The 23,600-nt window shown below is 58.4% G+C and overlaps 1 long non-coding RNA gene across 1 annotated transcript; it reads left to right on the top strand.

The window, feature by feature from the left end:
- Positions 1-784: 784 nt before the first annotated feature.
- On the top strand, positions 785-22,766 carry LOC128838699 (uncharacterized). Its single transcript, XR_008445244.1, has 3 exons — positions 785-972; positions 1,352-1,425; positions 22,334-22,766. It is a non-coding gene; the product is annotated as an uncharacterized LOC128838699 (long non-coding RNA).
- Positions 22,767-23,600: the final 834 nt, after the last annotated feature.

Raw genomic sequence — 23,600 nt, 5'->3', positions numbered from 1 at the left:
AGTGTAATCTTTAGAAAACAGCCTTTAATTGGTATTGCTACGTGTAGAAAGACTAGTTAGACATAATAGGCAAGATTCTGTCACCCCTACTCACACTGAGTAATACCTCACTCTACTAACACTGATTTCAATGGGGCTTGCTTGTGGGGTATTGTACTAGTCAACATAAGGGGGAGAGAATCTGGCCCAACATGAGACCAATATCATGAAAAGAAACCAGATAACCCAGAGTAGAAGTCAGTTACAGTGATTGGTGTAAGAGGATCAGAGCCAAAGCCTGACAATAATTTTTTTATATATATATGGAAAGAGAGAGATCAACTCTCAGAGCTCATCCAGAGCTCTGAGATAATAATAGAGAGCCTCTGACTAAGCCAGCCCTGATTACAGAATGGGCCCCACCTGAGAGAAATTAGGTGATTCCAGGTTTAACTACTGAGTGGGCCCAGCTGAGGAAGGGCTGGAGGAAAGAGAATGCAGAGAGTCAAAAGGTGCCTGCAGGGGCTTGAGTGAGCACCCAGGGGACAGATTGGGAGACTGAGAAGGGAAGGAAAGAGGTGAGGAAGGAAATGGTGCAGGGAAAACTGCACTATGGGTAGAGGATTTGACTTGGTTGTGCAGTCCAGGGCCCTGGGCTGTAACCCAGAATTGAGATTGGGACTGGATTCCCCTACTAGCCCTCAGCAAGTGGTGTACAAGGGTAGCTGAGCCCAGGAAGGGGGCTGCAGTCTGAATGTGACCTCGCTGAAGAAGAGCTGTGGAGAGGCTGGAAGCTTCTGATTTCTATTAAGAGAGTTTAGAACTTTAGTCTGTTCCTTCCAGGGTCAGCCATCTGCACTAAAGACTGTGCCCTGGCTGGAGGGGTGAGTTATCTAAAAGAAACCACCACAGCCCCAGAGTGACTGTTGACAAGGGCTGCTACCCCACAAGGATACTGTGATGCCATGCCTGGCCATGAGGCAGTGCAGGGTGGTGAGTAAACCCTGTTACAATGCTTTTTCTTAAATTCCTTTAATTGCAGCGTGTCTGAAACAACTACACTTTTGTAGTTTTCCTTGTCCGCTCTCTCTTTTCCTACCCCTCACGGCAAGCACTGTATCTCAGCCCTAGTCTACATCCAGCTGATGACAGCACCTTTGGTGACCAGTAAATGACTGACTGACTGACCTTGGCCACTTCTATATTGCGTGAGTACATGTGCTGCTAGACCCCTCTCTGCAGAAGGGATTCTTTCAACAGCAAGTTAACATGAAGTGATTTACTTTGTCCATATTGGATACACGGTTCAGGGGGTGGGGGAACAACTCCAGGTTGCACGTGCTTTTGAAATGTTTACTTCGATATTCCATAGGTCCTTTGGAAGAAATGAACTCAAAGATTGCCTACTTGGAACTTCTTCTTTTTTGGATGGGATAAGTATTGCTGGTAAGTCATATAAATAATTGTGCTGCTAACCTTTGAATTTACTTAGCTCCTGGCCTAGCCCAAATTTGGTTGTAGGTTGTCTTTGTTTGTTTTAATTCTACATAAATTGTGCTGCCTTGGAACAATAAATAAACTCCACACTAGAAAAGGCCCATTCTGTGCATTAAGGGCTGGCTTCCTCTCTCCTTTACTTTCACTGAGCAGTACTTTCATTCCATGAGTCATCCCCTGAATCCAGTGCGAAACTTTACTACTAAGACACCGGACGTATGTGCTGTAGCAGAATTGATCCCTTGTTGCCACATTTTCAAGAGCTCGGTTCCCATTTGGGCGCTTTAGTGAAGCGGCCAGACTTTCAAAAGTGCCCCATACCTGCCAGCTCCCACCATTCTACCTTTTGAAAATCTGAAACTAAATGTTTGTCAGTGCCCTAATTATGTTTTTCAAAGGCAGAAGGAATGTGGGATCTTTTGTGGTAGAGTAGTTCTGAGCCATTGTAGCTCAGAATAATAGAACAGACTTGATGCTGCAATTCAGCGAATTCAAATGATTGTAGTCCCTTGCTGAACTACATTTCCCAGGATTATTTCAACCGAAGATCAGAACTCTTCCTCTTCCCAGGTATAAATGCCAATGGAAAGCCTTGATAAAGGGTCTTAAACAGCATAGTGTAGAGACCATCCAACCAGGTATGCATGTATGTCTAAATGCCTCAATTTCCTTAGCCCCGATTGAACTACTCTTGCCAAAAACTGTGGCATTTAAATTTTCCTGTAATTATATGCTTTCTTAAATACTCCTTTTTCACCAGCTCACTAACTGTCTGAGGTCATAACCTGCATGGTTCAGAATTGCTTGTGTGTTTGTCACTCTCAAGATGCTGGACTGCAAAAAGTAGGGGGGTTGGGGTGAAGCAGAACATATCCATGCAGACATCAGTTCATTTGTATACATACATGTGCCTATTCCATACGTGCAAAGAGACCTGAGATCCCCTGACTCATTTGTTCACTGGCATAGCAAGCCGTGATTCCCCAAAGAAGAAAATAAACCCAACTAAAGGATCACATCCCCCCCCAGTGTAATTCACAAAATAGAAGCACTAGGTAATAGTGCAGCTGGTGCCATGGCCAAGTGCTGCTGGGTATGTATCTACACTAGCCAACAGTAAAACAGCCATCGCTCGAATACTTTATATAGGTGGCTAACACCATTATATTTAGAACAAGAATTGTTCATTGCTGTATAGAAATGAGCCCTCTGGGATCTATTTTCAAAATGTGTCCCATTCCAGAAATAGACGGTTGCCCCATTGCCCTCTATTGGGGCAGGCCTTCAAGGCTGTTCCAGCATTTTATTTTGTAAAATATATGGGCTCTTCCTGATCCCCAGCAGAGGGATGCTCCACAGGTGAGGGCTCTCGGCTCCAGAGGGAAGTGTAACTTGTGCAGTGAGTGGTGGGCTTGTTGTTGTTTTGTTTTCCGCCCCCCCAAGCGCTGTCAGTCATATTTCCTGTGTGGCTTGGTGTATTCTTGAAGGGTTGCACAGAGCCCCTGATCTAGCTCACATTATTGGGGCTTTATAGATTAGGCCTAGGACCGCAAAGCAAATCCAGCACTGGGGAGACACTCCAGAGCGTTGACCGTGGCCTAATAAGCTGTTGCCAAGGTGATGCTGTCAGGAGTTTGGCCAGCATGCTGGACCAATTGAAGCTTCATCTCGATTGGGCTGATTGAGGCAGTAGAGTGGAAGGTAAAGGCATGTATTGCTGCAGCCAGGGCTTCATCTGGGATGGGCAGGGGGGTTGTTTCCTGCTTCTGTTGTGCATAGCTGGAAGTCTCAAACAAAAATCTGTTACTTTAGGGACTGTCTTCCCCTCAATTTAACATCCACATGATACCTTGTTGTAGGGGGTTAGGACAACTCACCTTGATGGTGTCTTTTCTTGGCATGCCCATATTTTCTGTATAAAAGTGGCTACTCTTGTTACTGACCTTCTGGGAAGGACTAATGGACAGGCAGTAGATACTGAGGAGGTGGGGCCAATATTTCAAAGTCAATAGGTAACTTTTAGTTATCTGCTTTAGAAGTAGGTTTTGGTTTCCTGTTGACTGCTAGCTAACAGATCTTTTAGGACCAAACCTTGGCATTTGCACAAAGTCTTAAGCAAATCCAGAAACTACATGTAACTGATCAATTTGCCATGCAAAGAAATCTGCCTACAAATGTTGAAGCCTTTAAGGAGGTCTGTTAAACATTTGGCCCGGAGAGTCCTACAAGAAAGGTAGAAATGTAAAAGTTTGCTTCTTGAACATCCACGTCCAGCATATGTACGTGTGTCTTTATGATGGCAGTTAAGGGACTGGGTGAATCTGCTTTAAATTGCAAAATCTGTTGGAAAGAGGGATGGTGTCCCTAGCCTCTGTTTGCCCAAAACTGGGCATGGGCGATGGGGTGGATCGCATGATGACTTGTTGTTTTCATTTCCTGTGAGGCACCTGGCATTGGCCACTGGTGGAAGACCGGGTACTGGGCTAGCTGGACCTTTGGTCTGACCCAGTATGGCCATTCTTAGGTTGACTAAGTTTCATAAAGATGTGTTCAGCTGTTGAGGATCTAATCATCCCAGAAGAAATGTAACATTTTCATGGACTCTCTCTGTGCTGGCGCCTGACTCTGGCCGCAAGGGTTTCCCTACATAGTTGATCTCATTCAGCTGCTTGATGACCTTAAAGGGCCTGTCCCGGGCAGCCTGTAGTTTGTTCTTTCTTATGGGAATGAGAGCTGTCACCTGGTCCCCGGTAGCATAGGAGCGGGAACGCGCTGGGCGGTTGTACCAGACCTTTTGCTTACGTTGGGCCCTGGCTAAATTCTCCCCGGCCAAGTCCATGAGCTCAGCAAGCTTTTCCCAGAAAGTCAGTACATACTCCACTTCTGATTTTCCATCAGGGGAGGCCTTCCCCTCTCATTCGTCCCTCAACAAGTCCACAGGTCCCCTTACTCTCCTCCCATACAGCCACTCGAAAGGAGAGAACACGGTTGATTTCTGGGCCCCTTCCCAGTAGGGGAACAACAGCTGGGGTAAATACTGGTTCTGGTGGGACCCAAGTGAGAGTGCCAATTCAGGACAAATGGCTTAAAACAGGGCAGTTAGACCAAGGCTGGGTTTTTCTACCGCTGCGCAAACCAAAGCGGCCAGACAAAGAAGACTTTGGTCCTACCCCACGGGCTAACCACAAGTCACACAAGCAGTTCCCTTAGACACTCCAGTTTCCCAGTATCACCAACCGTGCCACTTGGTATGGGGACAAATGGTTATGAAAACCAATACCTCAGCAAAAGAAAAAAGGTTCTCTTGATCCCAAAGGACCAAGCCCCAGGTCAATATACAAATCAGATCTTACCCACAAATCACACTGTTGCCAATCCTTTAGAATCTAAAGGTTTCTTCATAAAAGGAAAAAGATATAGATGAGAGAGAATTGGTTAAATGGGATCCATGACCTACAGTAATGGCAACAGAGGCTCCTGGGGCACCTTTAAGACTAACAGAAGGATTGGGAGCGTAAGCCTTTGTGGGTAAGAACTTCACTTCTTCAGATGCAAGTCATCTCGCATCTGAAGAAGTGAGGTTCTTACCCACGAAAGCTTACGCTCCCAATCCTTCTGTTAGTCTTAAAGGTGCCCCAGGAGCCTCGGTCTGAATCTGTAAAAAGCAACAACCACGGCTCCCCCTCTGATACTGGAGTAAGGGCAAGGTTATTGGTTCAGGCTTTCAGCAGTGATAGACTAAACTGCAGGTTCAAATCAAGTCTCTGGAGTACATCCCCAGCTGGGATGGGTCATCAGTCCTTTGCTACAAACGGCAGCTCTACACAAAGTCCCTCCAGAGGTAAGAAGCAGGATTGAAGACAAGATGGAGATGAGGCATCAGCCTTTTCTAGTCTTTTCCAGGTGTAAGAACACCTCTTTGTCCTTACTATGGAAAACTACAGCAAAATGGAGTCTGGAGTCACATGGGCAAGTCCCTGCCTACTTTGCTGAGTTACAAGGCGTATTTGCATTCTCTCAATGGGTCAGTTGTATAGCCGATGGTCCTTAATGGGCCGTCAAGCAGGCTAGGCAGAGCTGACACTGACTTGTCTGGGGTGTCACCTAGAAGCACAGCATGATTTTGAAATACAGACAGTATAGAGCCAATACTTTAAATACAACAATGATATATGCATCCAGCTAGCATAATCCTAACCAGAACCTTGTCTTAGAGCCCTTATTTGACCTCCTTTCTACCGGCTTTGGTGCCACTACAGGACCGTGGTTGCAACAATGATCTGTATGGTCCTAGATTATATCAATAATGTCACACCCCCAATGCAAAACTGATGCAGGAAGGGATGACTCCAACATCACTGACTACATCCCAAGAGCCCCCCATCCTTGGTTCCGTCTCACTACAGCTAGTATTGGGTTAGAAGCCGTATTCGTGTAAAAACAGAAATGGTTTATCCAAGTCCCGTTCAATAACCTGCTTTAATCTCGTTACAAACTCCAGGTAAAACTTGGTTAGAACAATAATGGATTGGATCTGCTCTTGCAGCATGGTTTCTGTATGTTTCATTTTCTTTTGCCAAATGCTAAAGAACATAGCTACTTTATCCATACAAGCTCTGGCAAATGTTTGGAACCCGGTTAACATCAAGTCAATGTAGAGATTAATGTTGTCTATAGTATAGGAATCCTGGCATTTAGCCGTGACAGCAATGTGGTAGTATGCCTCGGTTTCCCTTTTCATACAGCACATTAGGTTTGGAATGTCTTTTCCCCTGTTGAAAATTCCCATACTGTTCACAGGCATCAACTGTGAATTATCAGTTTAACAAGGCCCTTAACATAAAGTATGTTCTCATGTAATTCTTTTAACATGTTCAAGGTGGTGTGGTTTGTTTGTTTGTTGTTTTTTCTCGCCCTCGCCCCCGCCAGATTAGGCACATTGCACATTTTTACAGTTCTTGGTAATAGCAACACATTAGTTACAAAAATTACCGTTGGCAATAAGAACAAATTCATTGCAAGTGTCCATTTACAATCCTGTTTGTTATGCCACACCTTTGGCTCCATACCATTGGGGTTTGGGCATTTTAGGGTTAACGTGGGGCTTCCCTTTGCCAAAGTAAGTTCTCTCTTTCCTCCATATCCTGAAGGTTTAAATCCTGATTTCTCTTGCTTAACAGAATTCCCTGGCTGATTGGGTGCGCTGTCTGTGCTAACAGCTATTAGCAAGTCTGTCTTCTCCCAGTCAGTCAGGTAATTTGCATCAACGCAAACACTAGCTTTTAAATTCTTAGCTGCTACCCATTTGAAGACTGGACTCCTGTCCTAAAGAGAGACCACACAAATCCCAAGAGGCTGAGGGTGAGAGTTTGCTTGCTCTCCCCTGTGGCCGGCCTCAAGCATTCAGCCATAAAACTGTTCTGCTCTGAAACACCAGTAACCAAATCTGTCACACCCTGAAGCACAGACTGCTCATTTAAGGAATTAGCATGGAGACATTCCTGTCCCAACACCAGTGTCTTTCCAACAAGCTAGCCACACACAAGTTCAGGAAGTTTTTCCTTCTTGCCACAAGTTTCCACACCATCAGTCAAATCACCTTTCTGCTCTCCTGGTGTCCTGGCTAGGATATCCCCCTGATCAGACAGAATTGCTACATCCTTTTCCAACCACCCATTAGCAACAGGTAAAATACAAGCACCAGAACTGTCCGGTCTCTGGGATTTTGCTAAGACGCTAACTGGATGCAACCTAGTTACAGTGCCATTCTCCCTAGCAGACACAAACTTAGGACCATTCCCTTCCTGGGCTTTAGTTGAATCCAGAACCAACTCTGAGACCACTGCACTATCCTCAACCATCACAGGCTGAAAGGCACCTTCTGTCTGCTTCACAAAGAAGAGCCAGAGCCGCATTCTCCTTTTCCAAACACGCAGCTTGGGATCTCATTTCCCTTGTCCCGGCACGCAGGGCTGTTCACAGACAACTGCTTGGAGACCGAGGTAGATTCCTCCGTAGGCAAGTTAAAATACCCCTGACGGACACAGGCACATTTCCTTCACTGTCACAATTCTCCCCACAGGAAACAAGTAAGGTGTAGGGGCCCTCATTTTCCGCTATCCTTGCCTTCCCAAACTGCTGACTAGATAAAGCCATCAGCTCACAAGGTTGTCTAGGCTCATCCAAACTTTCTTTACCAGACACGTTTCCACTCCCAACAGATAAACTGCTGCTCTATTCACTACCCTGAGCTACTGTCTGCAAATGAGAGTTACCCTTTTCAGGTTCACTTGTATAAGCTGTACTAGCCACCAATTCATTACCCCTTAAAAATCTACCCTTTCCTCCCTCAGCTGGGGCTTCCATCTGTCCATCCACTTTAAGCAGCTCCTGAGAAACATTTTCCTGACCAATGAGATCTTTCTGTGCTTGATCTAATTCCAGATTCACTTCTGAAACATTAGGCAGCCAGACATTCAGAAACTTCGTTCACAGCCAAACTACTACTTTCCAAAGACAAACCTTTGGAAAAACCTTCCAAAGACACAACTTTAGACACAACCTCTCCTGTGCCTGGTTTGTGTTAACTTGACTGAACATAGCTCTAATATCCTTTCCAATCATAAGATCCTTAGGGATTGTGTTTTTTACTCCCACAACCATGGTGCCCTCAAATCCCTTCCATTTCAGGTGGATTTGAGCCAAAGACGCCCTGACAAAATACTCAGCTGAGGCTACAACAGTTACACTTTCATCTGGCCAATAATCTTCCTCCCTGACAAGACTTGCTTTAACCAAAGTAATATCGGCTGCGGTGTCCCTCCATGCCATACACCTTACTCCATTCACTTCTGCACTGGTAATAAACTCTGCATTATTTTTCCCATATTTAGCTTTAATATGAGTTTTAAGGTCAAATTCTTCAGAGACCACAGAAACAGCATTTGCACACAGGGCACCAACGGTGGGCTGTGTGTGGCCTGCCTGTGAGTTTATAACAGGATTAGCATTTACCGTGGCATTTGGGGTTGCTGGTTTTGGGCTGCCCTTCAGGCTCGGGCAATCTGGTCTCATGTGGCCAAGCACACCACAGTGATGGCATTTAACCTGTTTATTCTCGTGGTGAGAGTTCCTATCCTCTGGGCCCCCGTGAGATCCTTTAGAATAGTCAGCGCCAGGTTTACTTTTAAATCCTTTTCCTCCCCTCCCCACCCCCCCCCCCTTGAACTGGGGAGAATGGTGATTAGTTTTCCCTGGGGGTTTATACCCTTCTCGAGCCCTGTTTTGGGTATGGGCACCCGCAATCTCTGCAGCCCGTAGGACTGACTCAGGGTTCCTATCACACACAGCTGATCTCACGTGGTCAGGCACAATGTCCAAGAACTGTTGTTCCAAAATTATTAAATCCAGCAGTTTTTCAAAACTCCCATGCGCCTTTGCTTCCCACAACCCACTTTTTAACAAAGCCCATGGGCTTATGAGCACATTCTACAGAAGTGCCATCATTAGACACTTTAAACTTTCTAAACTTAACTCTGTAAGATTCAGGAGTAACCTTGAACGGCCTTAACACAGAATCTTTAAACCGCTCATAATCCAAGGCTTCTTGTTCCCCCAGTTCATTAAATACCTCCCTGGCTTTTCCAGTCGGTCTGGCCAGCAGGACAGGCATTCGCTGATCATCAGGGATCTGGTACAGATTGCAGAGGCATTCAAAGGTAGACAAAAACTCCTCTCTATCCTCAGTATCATTGTCAATGGGACGCATCCTTTCCCAGTTTTTCTTGTGGCGGTGGGGAAGTGGAGCACCAGCTGGTGATGACTTTCTCCACTCTTCCATTACTTGGAGCTGAAGTTTGGCCGTCTCCTGTTCCATCTGTGGAGCTTTCTCCTCCGCAGCCAGCAGCTCCAGACGCCCCTTACGAGCTCTTTCTTCTCTCTTATCAGCTTCTCTTTCTAATTCAGCTGTTTTTTGTTTTTTTTCCAGCAATCGAAGATCTGCTAGATTCCTTTCATGCTCAAGTTACAGTTTATTTGTTACCTTCTGTACTCTCATTTTTAATGCATCTTCTGTAGCCTCCGGTAAGGGCTGCGCTCTTGCCCCCGGATCACTGGCCATTAACAGCTCACTCAGTTCTTGATTTGTAGCTTTCTTTCTAAAGCTTATCCCCTTTTCTGAACACAAATCTTCCAGGGCTTCTTTGCCAAGGCCCTCATATGCTCTTTGCTTACCCATTGCAACTGCTCTTTAACCAACCAAACTCTCGATCCCAAAATTCAAATTTGGATGGCGTGGGGTTCTGACCCAGAGCTTAATTGACCTGGTTCTGTGGATCCTAGCACGACTACGCCACTGTAACGATGCTGGTTCTGGCAGGACCCAACTGAGAGTGCCAATTTAGGACAAATTGCTTAAAACAGGGCAGTTACAGCCCAAGGCTGGGGTTTTTCCGCCTCTAAGGCAAACCAAACCTGCCCCACAAAGAGGACTTTGGTCTCACCCCACTGGCTAACCACAAGTCACACAAGCAGTTCCCTTTAAACACTCCAGTTTCCCAGTATCACCAACAGTGCCACTCGTTATGAAAACCAATACCCCAGTAAAAGAAAAAAAGGTTCTCTGGATCCCAAAGGACCAAGCCCCAGACTCATGTCAATATACAAATGAGATCGTACCCACAAATCACGCTGTTGCCAGAATCTAAAAGCTAAAGGTTTATTCATAAAAGGAAAAAGATATAGAGGAGAGAGAGAATTGGTTAAATGGAATCAATGACATACAGTAATGGCAAAGTTCTTGGTTCAGGCTTGTAGCCGTGATAGACTAAGCTGCAGGTTCAAATCAAGTCTCTGGCGTACATCCCCAGCTGGGATGGGTCATCAGTCCTTTGCTACAAACGGCAGCTCTACACAAAGTCCCTCCAGAGGTAAGAAGCAGGATTGAAGATGAGATGGAGATGAGGCATCAGCCTTTTATAGTCTTTTCCAGGTGTAAGAACACCTCTTTGTCCTTACTATGGAAAATTACAGCAAAATGGAGTCTGGAGTCACATGGGCAAGTCCCTGCCTACATTGCTGAGTTGCAAGGCATATTTGCCTTCTCTCAATGGGTCAATTGTATAGCCGATGGTCCTTAAGGGGCCATCAAGCAGGCTAGGCAGTGCTGACACTAACCTGTCTGGGGTGTCACCCAGAAGCACAGCATAATTATGAAATACAGACAGTATAGAGCCAATACTTCTAACTTTAAATACAACAATGATCTATGCATCCAGATAGCATAAACATAACCAGCAAACCAGAACCTTGTCTTAGAGACCTTATTTGACCTCCTTTATACCAGATTTGGTGTCACTACAGGACCTTGGTTGCAATAATGACCTATATGGTCCCAGATTATATCAATAACATCACAACTTGTCCCTGTCCTGTGAGTGCTGGTTCATGAAGGTTTTCAGCAGCATCTTTAGGGTCCCATTGAACCTCTTCACCAGCCCGTTGGACTGAAGGTGATACGCTGAGGCCCAGGTGCGTCGGACCCCACACTTCTCCCACAAGCACCGGAGCAGAGTGGACATGAAATTGGAGCCCTGGTCTGTAAGGAGCTCCTTGGGGAACCCCCCACTCTGCTGAAAACAGACAAGGCCACCTCCTCAAGATAGGGAGTAGCGAAATCTACCACCCCCAGAATGTATTTTTTTCCCCTGTCCGAATTGCCTTGCTGAGGGGTCCCACTATGTCCACGGCCACCTTCTGGAAAGGCTCCTCTATGATGAGCGGGGGCCTCAAAGCTGCTTTCTCCTTGTCCTGGGCCTTCCCCACCCTCTGGCAGGGATTGCAGGACCTGCAGTACTGCTGGATGGCATCAAAGATCCCAGGCCAGTGTAAGTTCTGTAGCAGCTTCTGCCTGGTGCGCTGGATTTCCTGGTATCCCGAGAGAGGGACATCATGGGCCAGGTACAGTAGCCTGCGTTCCACTTCCCCTTGGGGAGCCCATTCCCAAGACAGGAATCCCTTCTCCCACAGGAATGTTTCCAGGCAGCCTACCCCCAGGGGTTTTGCCGGGCTGTGGCCAGCAAGTTCCCTTAGCTTCTCTAAAGAGGGATCTTTCCGCAGCTCGGCCTGGAATTCAGCGGCTGGGGAAGGGATGAGGACCTGCTCCCTCTCAGTGGCTGGGTCCCAGGCCGCAGCCCCGCCAAGTCCTGTCCCCAATGACTCTTTTCCCGCTGGGGTAGGAACCTGCACCCGCGGCAGGCCACCGCCCCCCATGTCAGGGCAGAATGCCCTTCGCTGGCTCTGGCTACAAGTGATGACTAGGGCACTCTGGGAGCTGCCCGGCCAATCTGCCAGGTCACCCCCCCCCCATCAGCACCTCGGTAGGCAACTGATAATGCACCCCCACATCTTTGGGGCCCTTCTTGGCCCCCTATTTCAGATGTACCCTGGTCATGGGTACCTTAAATGGGGGCTCGCAGACACCCGTCAGGGTTAGGTAGGTGTTGGACACCAGCCGGTTTGGGGCCACCACCTCGGGCCGGGCCAGTGTCACCTCACGTCCCAGTGACCTGCTTCCCATCCACCTCCAGGGGAATGAGGCACTCGCTCCTCAGGGGCCACCCCACACCCACCCTGTACACTGAGCATCAAGCCTCCCCAAGGAGCTGGCCTGGGAGACTTCTCCCTCTTGGGCCATTGCTAAACTGCCAGTCCCACCTGCCTGGGGATCCAGCCCCGTTGAGGGCTCGGTTGGCTCATTCTGTCCCTGAGCTTTTGGCTCCGGGCCCATCTGTGGCCCCCCTGCCCACAGTAATTACACCTCAGGTCCCATTGGTCTCCAGGGGCTGGTGGGTCAGCTTTGGTATTGGCTGTGCCTCTCAGGAGGGATTTCTCCAAGACTTCCTTCAGGGAAGCCCCTTGGTGACCCCCCCCCCCCTTCTGCACTGACGTGGGCCTGTCCCCCTGGGATTCCCTTCTATTGCCCGACCTGCTAACTACAAACTCATCCGCCAGCAGCCCTGCGTGGCACAGGTCCTTCGGCCTCTTGTCTGCAAACTACATCCTCAGGTCAGGGGGGCAGAGTTCATACAGTTGCTCCAGCTCCATAATTCAATCAAGTCCTCCTTGGTCTGGGCCCCGCCCCATTCACCCACTTGCGGGTGTATTTCCCCAATCAGCGTGACCAGTTCCAGATAGGTCACCCCCTGGGTCTTCTGCACACTCAGGAACCTTTTCCTGTACGCCTCGGGGGGTCAGCTCAAACTTGCGCAGCAGGACTTGTTTGAACCGTTCATAGTCCCTTGCTTCCACCTCATCCATCTGGCTGAACATCTCTATGGGTTTGGGACCCAGTAAGGGGGTGAGATGCCAAAGATGTCTTCAGGGTCAACCTGGTGCACATTGCAGACCTTCTCAAGGGCAGTGAAGAAGGCACCTCTATCATCCCCTTCTTCCTTAAACTGAGGCAGCACTTTTATATCTGAGTTCCCTATGGGCTTAGCTAGCCTGGGCCCGTCCGCACTCACCACGGTAGGGGTCTCTCCGCTTCTCAGCTCTGCCATCGCCAGTTCATTCTGTCTCTGACGGTCCTCCCATTCCTTCTCATGGTCCTCCAGCTCTTTCAGTTTCTGTCCCTTTTCCAACTCCAACTGTCTCAGCTCCACCAACGGGGAACTCGGTCGGGAAGATCCCCTGCTGGTCGGAGAGATGGGCTGCCTGGCTGCTCCCAGCCTCTCTCGCAGCCCCAGCTGGCTCAGGAACTGGCTCCTTAGAGTGATCATTCTCTTCCAACTGGGCAATCAGCTGTGCCTTGGTGAATTTTCCAAGGCGCGGCCCTCTCTCTCTCTGCACAGCTCTACAATGTCCTTCTTAAGGACATGGGTATAGGCCATCTCCAGGCTGTTCCCAAGGGGTCATGGACTCACAGGCTTGTACTCTCTCAGCTCCCCACAATCTCTGGGAGGAACCCCTTCAGTGCGACAGCCATTCTCAGGGGTCCACTCTTTCTTGGGGGTTAAGCCGGAGGCTCCTCCGCCTCCTGGAATTGCACCTCTCAGAGCCTCCAGCATGCCCATCTCTTGCTAATCCCCCTTTGTTTTATTGCTCCCCAGTCACTTACTGCAGGATGCTCTGTCCACGGGGTGCAGTTTGATCCCACCTCTGCACCAGCTGTCCCGGAGTCACCGGGCGATGCTCTGGAACAGCTCCCTACGAAGCCAGGCAGGACTCTGGTCTAGCATGCCTCCTCTCTTTGAGCATACTGTCTCCAGGGCAAGAAGCTTACAGAGCTTCGACCTTCCTGGGTCTTACCTTGGAGCATTCAGCAGCCCCTTCCTCACCATGCGCTTCCCGCAGCAAGTCTGCCCAGGCGGGGCTGCTGAGGAAGCCAGAGGGCCCTGCACCCCAACTCTGCAGTCAGAGGTGACTCTTAGCCAGCGTACAACAGAAGGTTTATTCGTTGACAGGAACACGGCGTAGAACAGACGTAACTATTACTAACATGTGTGCCTTTCAGCCAAGTCCATCTTGGGAATCCTGGGCCAGACGCCCTGGATTCCCCTTTTCCAGTCTCCCAAGGCAGACTGCCAGCCTCCAGCCACCTGACCTCGGACACTCCCCTTGATGCCCCTCCTCCTTCTTGGTCTCACTTCGCAGGCCAAAGGTGTCACCTGGCCGCACCCCCCTCCTGGGTCTCAGGTTCCATAGATGCAAATAGCTGGGCAGTCTCACCTGCCCTGAGGGCCTCCGCAAAATCACACTCCCAATTCCCACCAGCTAAGTATTGGTGCATTACACTGGGAAACTAAGGTACACACTGTCCTGTACTAATACTGTAAGACTCGCACGCAACATAACAAGATAAATGAAACCCCACTTCGTCATATCCACAGAACAAACTACAGCCTGCCTGGGATGGGCCCTTCAAGGTCATCAAACAGCTGAATGAGGTAAACTATGTAGTGAAACTGTCTAACTGAGCTCACAGCCACTGGGTGTACCATGTCAACGTGATGAAGCCATACTTTGACAGGGAGAATTTGGTCCTGGCCATCTGTGGCCAGCGGGAGGAGCAGGAAGATGACCCACTCGTGGATCTATTCCTGAGACGGGGCCGTCCCTTCGCCGGAATCAATTCCCCTCTCAGATCAGCTAACTCCTGCCCAGTAGGCTGAGATCCGAGAGGCGCTGCTCTCCAACGAGCCTGGGCTCAGTAACCTGGCTGTCCACCAGGTGGCGACAGGAGCCCACCCCCCCCCCCGGTAAGATGCTCCCCGTTCCGGATCACTGGGAAAAAAGCCCAACCTGGAGAGAGAGGTCAAGGACATGCTGGCTATAGGGGTGGTCCAGCTGTCTTCCAGCCCTTGGGCCTCTCCCGTAGTGTTGATCCCCAAGAAGGACGGGTCAATCTGGTTTTGTGCGGATTACCGGAGGCTTAATGCCATCACCAAGTTCGATGCCTACCCCATGCCTAGGCCTGATGATCTTCTAGACGGGACGGGGAGGTGGGGGTCGTTATCTCACTACTATGGATCTCACCAAGGGCTACAGGCAAGTACCTTTTGGATCCGGATGCTGGGCAGAAATCTGCTTTTATCACCCCTCTGGGGTTATAAGAGTTCCTGGTCCTACCTTTTGGGCCTAAATGGGGCACCTGCCACCTTCCAGCGTCTGGTGGACCAGTTCCTCATTCAGATGGAGAATTTTGCCTTGGCATATAGTGATGATATCTGCATTTTTAGCCAGACCTGGGAGGACCATGTGGCCCAGGTTAAACAAGGGCTGAACTGGCTCCAGGACACAGGTCTGACTATAAAAGCTGGGAAGTGCAAAGGTGGGGGGGGGGAGGGGCGGGAGTTGTGAGAGATGTCAGACCTGGGCCACAAAATGGGGGGCTGCTGCCTAAAGCCAGAGCCGGCTCAGGTGGAGGTGATCAGAGATGGGCCCGTTCCCCAGATTAAAAAGCAAGTCCAGGCGTTCATTGGGATGGCGGGCTACTAGCGGAGATTCGTTCCCCACTTTAGCTTCATAGCCACCCGAATCACTAAGGTATGTATGAAGGGTAATCCAGATGAGGTGGTCTGGCCCAAGCAGTGGCAGAGGCGTCTCTGTGCTCTGAAAGAGGCTCTGGTCAAGGGCTCAGTGCTGTTAAAGCAGGACTTTGACAAGCTCTTTCCGGTGTTCACTGACGCTTCAGAAGAGGGCTGGGTGTGGTGCCAACGCAGATTGACGGGAAGGGGGAGAGACATCCCATCGGGTATGTGAGCAGAAAGCTGCTGTCCCAGAAGCAGAACTCTCCAGCCCTAGAAAAGGAATGCCTGGCCAGGGCGGCTGGGCCTTAAAAAGCTGCAGCCATATGGCTTTTGGTCGGCTTTCCGCCAGGCCAGAGGGGGGCGCCCGCCGATGGCCGCCAGGCCAGAGGGGGGCGCCCGCCGATGGCCGCCAGGCCAGAGGGGGGCGCCCGCCGATGGCCGCCAGGCCAGAGGGGGGCGCCCGCCGATGGCCGCCAGGCCAGAGGGGGGCGCCCGCCGATGGCCGCCAGGCCAGAGGGGGGCGCCCGCCGATGGCCGCCAGGCCAGAGGGGGGCGCCCGCCGATGGCCGCCAGGCCAGAGGGGGGCGCCCGCCGATGGCCGCCAGGCCAGAGGGGGGCGCCCGCCGATGGCCGCCAGGCCAGAGGGGGGCGCCCGCCGATGGCCGCCAGGCCAGAGGGGGGCGCCCGCCGATGGCCGCCAGGCCAGAGGGGGGCGCCCGCCGATGGCCGCCAGGCCAGAGGGGGGCGCCCGCCGATGGCCGCCAGGCCAGAGGGGGGCGCCCGCCGATGGCCGCCAGGCCAGAGGGGGGCGCCCGCCGATGGCCGCCAGGCCAGAGGGGGGCGCCCGCCGATGGCCGCCAGGCCAGAGGGGGGCGCCCGCCGATGGCCGCCAGGCCAGAGGGGGGCGCCCGCCGATGGCCGCCAGGCCAGAGGGGGGCGCCCGCCGATGGCCGCCAGGCCAGAGGGGGGCGCCCGCCGATGGCCGCCAGGCCAGAGGGGGGCGCCCGCCGATGGCCGCCAGGCCAGAGGGGGGCGCCCGCCGATGGCCGCCAGGCCAGAGGGGGGCGCCCGCCGATGGCCGCCAGGCCAGAGGGGGGCGCCCGCCGATGGCCGCCAGGCCAGAGGGGGGCGCCCGCCGATGGCCGCCAGGCCAGAGGGGGGCGCCCGCCGATGGCCGCCAGGCCAGAGGGGGGCGCCCGCCGATGGCCGCCAGGCCAGAGGGGGGCGCCCGCCGATGGCCGCCAGGCCAGAGGGGGGCGCCCGCCGATGGCCGCCAGGCCAGAGGGGGGCGCCCGCCGATGGCCGCCAGGCCAGAGGGGGGCGCCCGCCGATGGCCGCCAGGCCAGAGGGGGGCGCCCGCCGATGGCCGCCAGGCCAGAGGGGGGCGCCCGCCGATGGCCGCCAGGCCAGAGGGGGGCGCCCGCCGATGGCCGCCAGGCCAGAGGGGGGCGCCCGCCGATGGCCGCCAGGCCAGAGGGGGGCGCCCGCCGATGGCCGCCAGGCCAGAGGGGGGCGCCCGCCGATGGCCGCCAGGCCAGAGGGGGGCGCCCGCCGATGGCCGCCAGGCCAGAGGGGGGCGCCCGCCGATGGCCGCCAGGCCAGAGGGGGGCGCCCGCCGATGGCCGCCAGGCCAGAGGGGGGCGCCCGCCGATGGCCGCCAGGCCAGAGGGGGGCGCCCGCCGATGGCCGCCAGGCCAGAGGGGGGCGCCCGCCGATGGCCGCCAGGCCAGAGGGGGGCGCCCGCCGATGGCCGCCAGGCCAGAGGGGGGCGCCCGCCGATGGCCGCCAGGCCAGAGGGGGGCGCCCGCCGATGGCCGCCAGGCCAGAGGGGGGCGCCCGCCGATGGCCGCCAGGCCAGAGGGGGGCGCCCGCCGATGGCCGCCAGGCCAGAGGGGGGCGCCCGCCGATGGCCGCCAGGCCAGAGGGGGGCGCCCGCCGATGGCCGCCAGGCCAGAGGGGGGCGCCCGCCGATGGCCGCCAGGCCAGAGGGGGGCGCCCGCCGATGGCCGCCAGGCCAGAGGGGGGCGCCCGCCGATGGCCGCCAGGCCAGAGGGGGGCGCCCGCCGATGGCCGCCAGGCCAGAGGGGGGCGCCCGCCGATGGCCGCCAGGCCAGAGGGGGGCGCCCGCCGATGGCCGCCAGGCCAGAGGGGGGCGCCCGCCGATGGCCGCCAGGCCAGAGGGGGGCGCCCGCCGATGGCCGCCAGGCCAGAGGGGGGCGCCCGCCGATGGCCGCCAGGCCAGAGGGGGGCGCCCGCCGATGGCCGCCAGGCCAGAGGGGGGCGCCCGCCGATGGCCGCCAGGCCAGAGGGGGGCGCCCGCCGATGGCCGCCAGGCCAGAGGGGGGCGCCCGCCGATGGCCGCCAGGCCAGAGGGGGGCGCCCGCCGATGGCCGCCAGGCCAGAGGGGGGCGCCCGCCGATGGCCGCCAGGCCAGAGGGGGGCGCCCGCCGATGGCCGCCAGGCCAGAGGGGGGCGCCCGCCGATGGCCGCCAGGCCAGAGGGGGGCGCCCGCCGATGGCCGCCAGGCCAGAGGGGGGCGCCCGCCGATGGCCGCCAGGCCAGAGGGGGGCGCCCGCCGATGGCCGCCAGGCCAGAGGGGGGCGCCCGCCGATGGCCGCCAGGCCAGAGGGGGGCGCCCGCCGATGGCCGCCAGGCCAGAGGGGGGCGCCCGCCGATGGCCGCCAGGCCAGAGGGGGGCGCCCGCCGATGGCCGCCAGGCCAGAGGGGGGCGCCCGCCGATGGCCGCCAGGCCAGAGGGGGGCGCCCGCCGATGGCCGCCAGGCCAGAGGGGGGCGCCCGCCGATGGCCGCCAGGCCAGAGGGGGGCGCCCGCCGATGGCCGCCAGGCCAGAGGGGGGCGCCCGCCGATGGCCGCCAGGCCAGAGGGGGGCGCCCGCCGATGGCCGCCAGGCCAGAGGGGGGCGCCCGCCGATGGCCGCCAGGCCAGAGGGGGGCGCCCGCCGATGGCCGCCAGGCCAGAGGGGGGCGCCCGCCGATGGCCGCCAGGCCAGAGGGGGGCGCCCGCCGATGGCCGCCAGGCCAGAGGGGGGCGCCCGCCGATGGCCGCCAGGCCAGAGGGGGGCGCCCGCCGATGGCCGCCAGGCCAGAGGGGGGCGCCCGCCGATGGCCGCCAGGCCAGAGGGGGGCGCCCGCCGATGGCCGCCAGGCCAGAGGGGGGCGCCCGCCGATGGCCGCCAGGCCAGAGGGGGGCGCCCGCCGATGGCCGCCAGGCCAGAGGGGGGCGCCCGCCGATGGCCGCCAGGCCAGAGGGGGGCGCCCGCCGATGGCCGCCAGGCCAGAGGGGGGCGCCCGCCGATGGCCGCCAGGCCAGAGGGGGGCGCCCGCCGATGGCCGCCAGGCCAGAGGGGGGCGCCCGCCGATGGCCGCCAGGCCAGAGGGGGGCGCCCGCCGATGGCCGCCAGGCCAGAGGGGGGCGCCCGCCGATGGCCGCCAGGCCAGAGGGGGGCGCCCGCCGATGGCCGCCAGGCCAGAGGGGGGCGCCCGCCGATGGCCGCCAGGCCAGAGGGGGGCGCCCGCCGATGGCCGCCAGGCCAGAGGGGGGCGCCCGCCGATGGCCGCCAGGCCAGAGGGGGGCGCCCGCCGATGGCCGCCAGGCCAGAGGGGGGCGCCCGCCGATGGCCGCCAGGCCAGAGGGGGGCGCCCGCCGATGGCCGCCAGGCCAGAGGGGGGCGCCCGCCGATGGCCGCCAGGCCAGAGGGGGGCGCCCGCCGATGGCCGCCAGGCCAGAGGGGGGCGCCCGCCGATGGCCGCCAGGCCAGAGGGGGGCGCCCGCCGATGGCCGCCAGGCCAGAGGGGGGCGCCCGCCGATGGCCGCCAGGCCAGAGGGGGGCGCCCGCCGATGGCCGCCAGGCCAGAGGGGGGCGCCCGCCGATGGCCGCCAGGCCAGAGGGGGGCGCCCGCCGATGGCCGCCAGGCCAGAGGGGGGCGCCCGCCGATGGCCGCCAGGCCAGAGGGGGGCGCCCGCCGATGGCCGCCAGGCCAGAGGGGGGCGCCCGCCGATGGCCGCCAGGCCAGAGGGGGGCGCCCGCCGATGGCCGCCAGGCCAGAGGGGGGCGCCCGCCGATGGCCGCCAGGCCAGAGGGGGGCGCCCGCCGATGGCCGCCAGGCCAGAGGGGGGCGCCCGCCGATGGCCGCCAGGCCAGAGGGGGGCGCCCGCCGATGGCCGCCAGGCCAGAGGGGGGCGCCCGCCGATGGCCGCCAGGCCAGAGGGGGGCGCCCGCCGATGGCCGCCAGGCCAGAGGGGGGCGCCCGCCGATGGCCGCCAGGCCAGAGGGGGGCGCCCGCCGATGGCCGCCAGGCCAGAGGGGGGCGCCCGCCGATGGCCGCCAGGCCAGAGGGGGGCGCCCGCCGATGGCCGCCAGGCCAGAGGGGGGCGCCCGCCGATGGCCGCCAGGCCAGAGGGGGGCGCCCGCCGATGGCCGCCAGGCCAGAGGGGGGCGCCCGCCGATGGCCGCCAGGCCAGAGGGGGGCGCCCGCCGATGGCCGCCAGGCCAGAGGGGGGCGCCCGCCGATGGCCGCCAGGCCAGAGGGGGGCGCCCGCCGATGGCCGCCAGGCCAGAGGGGGGCGCCCGCCGATGGCCGCCAGGCCAGAGGGGGGCGCCCGCCGATGGCCGCCAGGCCAGAGGGGGGCGCCCGCCGATGGCCGCCAGGCCAGAGGGGGGCGCCCGCCGATGGCCGCCAGGCCAGAGGGGGGCGCCCGCCGATGGCCGCCAGGCCAGAGGGGGGCGCCCGCCGATGGCCGCCAGGCCAGAGGGGGGCGCCCGCCGATGGCCGCCAGGCCAGAGGGGGGCGCCCGCCGATGGCCGCCAGGCCAGAGGGGGGCGCCCGCCGATGGCCGCCAGGCCAGAGGGGGGCGCCCGCCGATGGCCGCCAGGCCAGAGGGGGGCGCCCGCCGATGGCCGCCAGGCCAGAGGGGGGCGCCCGCCGATGGCCGCCAGGCCAGAGGGGGGCGCCCGCCGATGGCCGCCAGGCCAGAGGGGGGCGCCCGCCGATGGCCGCCAGGCCAGAGGGGGGCGCCCGCCGATGGCCGCCAGGCCAGAGGGGGGCGCCCGCCGATGGCCGCCAGGCCAGAGGGGGGCGCCCGCCGATGGCCGCCAGGCCAGAGGGGGGCGCCCGCCGATGGCCGCCAGGCCAGAGGGGGGCGCCCGCCGATGGCCGCCAGGCCAGAGGGGGGCGCCCGCCGATGGCCGCCAGGCCAGAGGGGGGCGCCCGCCGATGGCCGCCAGGCCAGAGGGGGGCGCCCGCCGATGGCCGCCAGGCCAGAGGGGGGCGCCCGCCGATGGCCGCCAGGCCAGAGGGGGGCGCCCGCCGATGGCCGCCAGGCCAGAGGGGGGCGCCCGCCGATGGCCGCCAGGCCAGAGGGGGGCGCCCGCCGATGGCCGCCAGGCCAGAGGGGGGCGCCCGCCGATGGCCGCCAGGCCAGAGGGGGGCGCCCGCCGATGGCCGCCAGGCCAGAGGGGGGCGCCCGCCGATGGCCGCCAGGCCAGAGGGGGGCGCCCGCCGATGGCCGCCAGGCCAGAGGGGGGCGCCCGCCGATGGCCGCCAGGCCAGAGGGGGGCGCCCGCCGATGGCCGCCAGGCCAGAGGGGGGCGCCCGCCGATGGCCGCCAGGCCAGAGGGGGGCGCCCGCCGATGGCCGCCAGGCCAGAGGGGGGCGCCCGCCGATGGCCGCCAGGCCAGAGGGGGGCGCCCGCCGATGGCCGCCAGGCCAGAGGGGGGCGCCCGCCGATGGCCGCCAGGCCAGAGGGGGGCGCCCGCCGATGGCCGCCAGGCCAGAGGGGGGCGCCCGCCGATGGCCGCCAGGCCAGAGGGGGGCGCCCGCCGATGGCCGCCAGGCCAGAGGGGGGCGCCCGCCGATGGCCGCCAGGCCAGAGGGGGGCGCCCGCCGATGGCCGCCAGGCCAGAGGGGGGCGCCCGCCGATGGCCGCCAGGCCAGAGGGGGGCGCCCGCCGATGGCCGCCAGGCCAGAGGGGGGCGCCCGCCGATGGCCGCCAGGCCAGAGGGGGGCGCCCGCCGATGGCCGCCAGGCCAGAGGGGGGCGCCCGCCGATGGCCGCCAGGCCAGAGGGGGGCGCCCGCCGATGGCCGCCAGGCCAGAGGGGGGCGCCCGCCGATGGCCGCCAGGCCAGAGGGGGGCGCCCGCCGATGGCCGCCAGGCCAGAGGGGGGCGCCCGCCGATGGCCGCCAGGCCAGAGGGGGGCGCCCGCCGATGGCCGCCAGGCCAGAGGGGGGCGCCCGCCGATGGCCGCCAGGCCAGAGGGGGGCGCCCGCCGATGGCCGCCAGGCCAGAGGGGGGCGCCCGCCGATGGCCGCCAGGCCAGAGGGGGGCGCCCGCCGATGGCCGCCAGGCCAGAGGGGGGCGCCCGCCGATGGCCGCCAGGCCAGAGGGGGGCGCCCGCCGATGGCCGCCAGGCCAGAGGGGGGCGCCCGCCGATGGCCGCCAGGCCAGAGGGGGGCGCCCGCCGATGGCCGCCAGGCCAGAGGGGGGCGCCCGCCGATGGCCGCCAGGCCAGAGGGGGGCGCCCGCCGATGGCCGCCAGGCCAGAGGGGGGCGCCCGCCGATGGCCGCCAGGCCAGAGGGGGGCGCCCGCCGATGGCCGCCAGGCCAGAGGGGGGCGCCCGCCGATGGCCGGTTTCCGAAAGATGGTGCTCAGCTAGCGAGGGTCTAATATTGCCCGAAGAAATATGCAGACTGTCTGCAGATGCGGAAAGGAACAGTGTATCAGTAGAATACACTGAGTTTGCGTGCGGCACGTGGCATTGTCGGTTCTCACTTACCCACGCCTTGTGCTCTCTCTCTCTCTCTGTTTCAGACATCATGAAGCACAAGTGAAGAAGAAGGAAGTGTCAGGAATGCCACACACAGAGGAGAAAAGAAGATGGAGGAAAAGGAAAGGAACTCTGGGCACAGTAACCAACCTCAAATCAGGCCTCAGGTCATGTAATTAGACTGTAGGGGAATCTCGAGCCTCTTAATACCTTGAGCAGCGTGACTGCCCTGTCATCAGGGTGCACGTCACCTCCCCCTGTCTTTGGAGGGGCATTGAGCTCTTTGTTAATCTGAGCAATGTGACCGCTCTGTATCTGGGGTCTGGGTCTCTGCCCTCTTGCTCATTTGGCTTTACGCCGTGCTCTGCCCCATTAGTCAGCGTGACAACCCTGTAATTAGGGTCTATGTCACAAGCCTCTCTAGGATAGGACATATTGAGCTCTTTGGTACTTTGAGAGCTTGAGCTTCCTGTCATTCAGGTTATGGTCTCTCCTCTTTGGCTAATGCCAGCGACCACGCTGTAATCAGGGTACAGGTTGCATCTCGCTTTTGAAATCTGGGTAATTAGAATCATTTCCGTTATGTGGGCAGCTTGGCCTCCCTGTAACTAGGGTGTGCGTCTCCGAGGCCCTCTGGGTCTCTTGGCCTCGTGCTGTATTCACAACCTGTTGCGAACGACTTCCCTGTAATCAGGGATCGGGTCTGTGCCCTCTAGTCTCTTGGCACTTGGCCAAATGCAGCCACTGCCCTGAATGAGCACCCTGTAAACAGGGTACAGGTCTTATCTACTACTATTTCTGGCGCCCCCATGAGACTGTGTCCAGAGTTCCGGCCCATCCAACAGCGCTTCCAACATGCCTGGAATTCTGCAGCCAAGTCTCCTGCTTTCTACTCACTTCTTGGACTCTTCGAGACCTGACATGCTATTGGTGGTACGATCCGAAAGTGAGTGTCCGGGGCGGTTTTGGACCGTTGTCGAAAGCGGTTCTCATTTACACACGCCTTGTGCTCCCTCTCTCTGATTCAGGCATCATGAAGCAGAAGTGGAGAAGAAGGCCTAACTTGTGTATTTCTCACACATTTCTAAAAGGAAGCAAACAAAACTAAATGTTCTGGCAACTGGCAGTTACTCTCCGCACTTCACAACTTTCAAACACCTACTCTACTTAAACGGTCACACCAACCAAAGTGTACCACACATTCAATATTAACTTTGCACCTATTGTGTCAGAAGTGAGAGTGTTTTTAGTAGTTGTGTCCATTGGTGGAAGTGGCAGTCGTGGTGTTTTAGTAGTCTTTTACGCTTATTG

Source organism: Malaclemys terrapin, chromosome 5 (genome assembly GCF_027887155.1).
Source record: "Malaclemys terrapin pileata isolate rMalTer1 chromosome 5, rMalTer1.hap1, whole genome shotgun sequence".
NCBI lineage: Eukaryota > Metazoa > Chordata > Testudines > Emydidae > Malaclemys > Malaclemys terrapin.
This window is presented reverse-complemented; position numbering and strand designations above follow the sequence as displayed.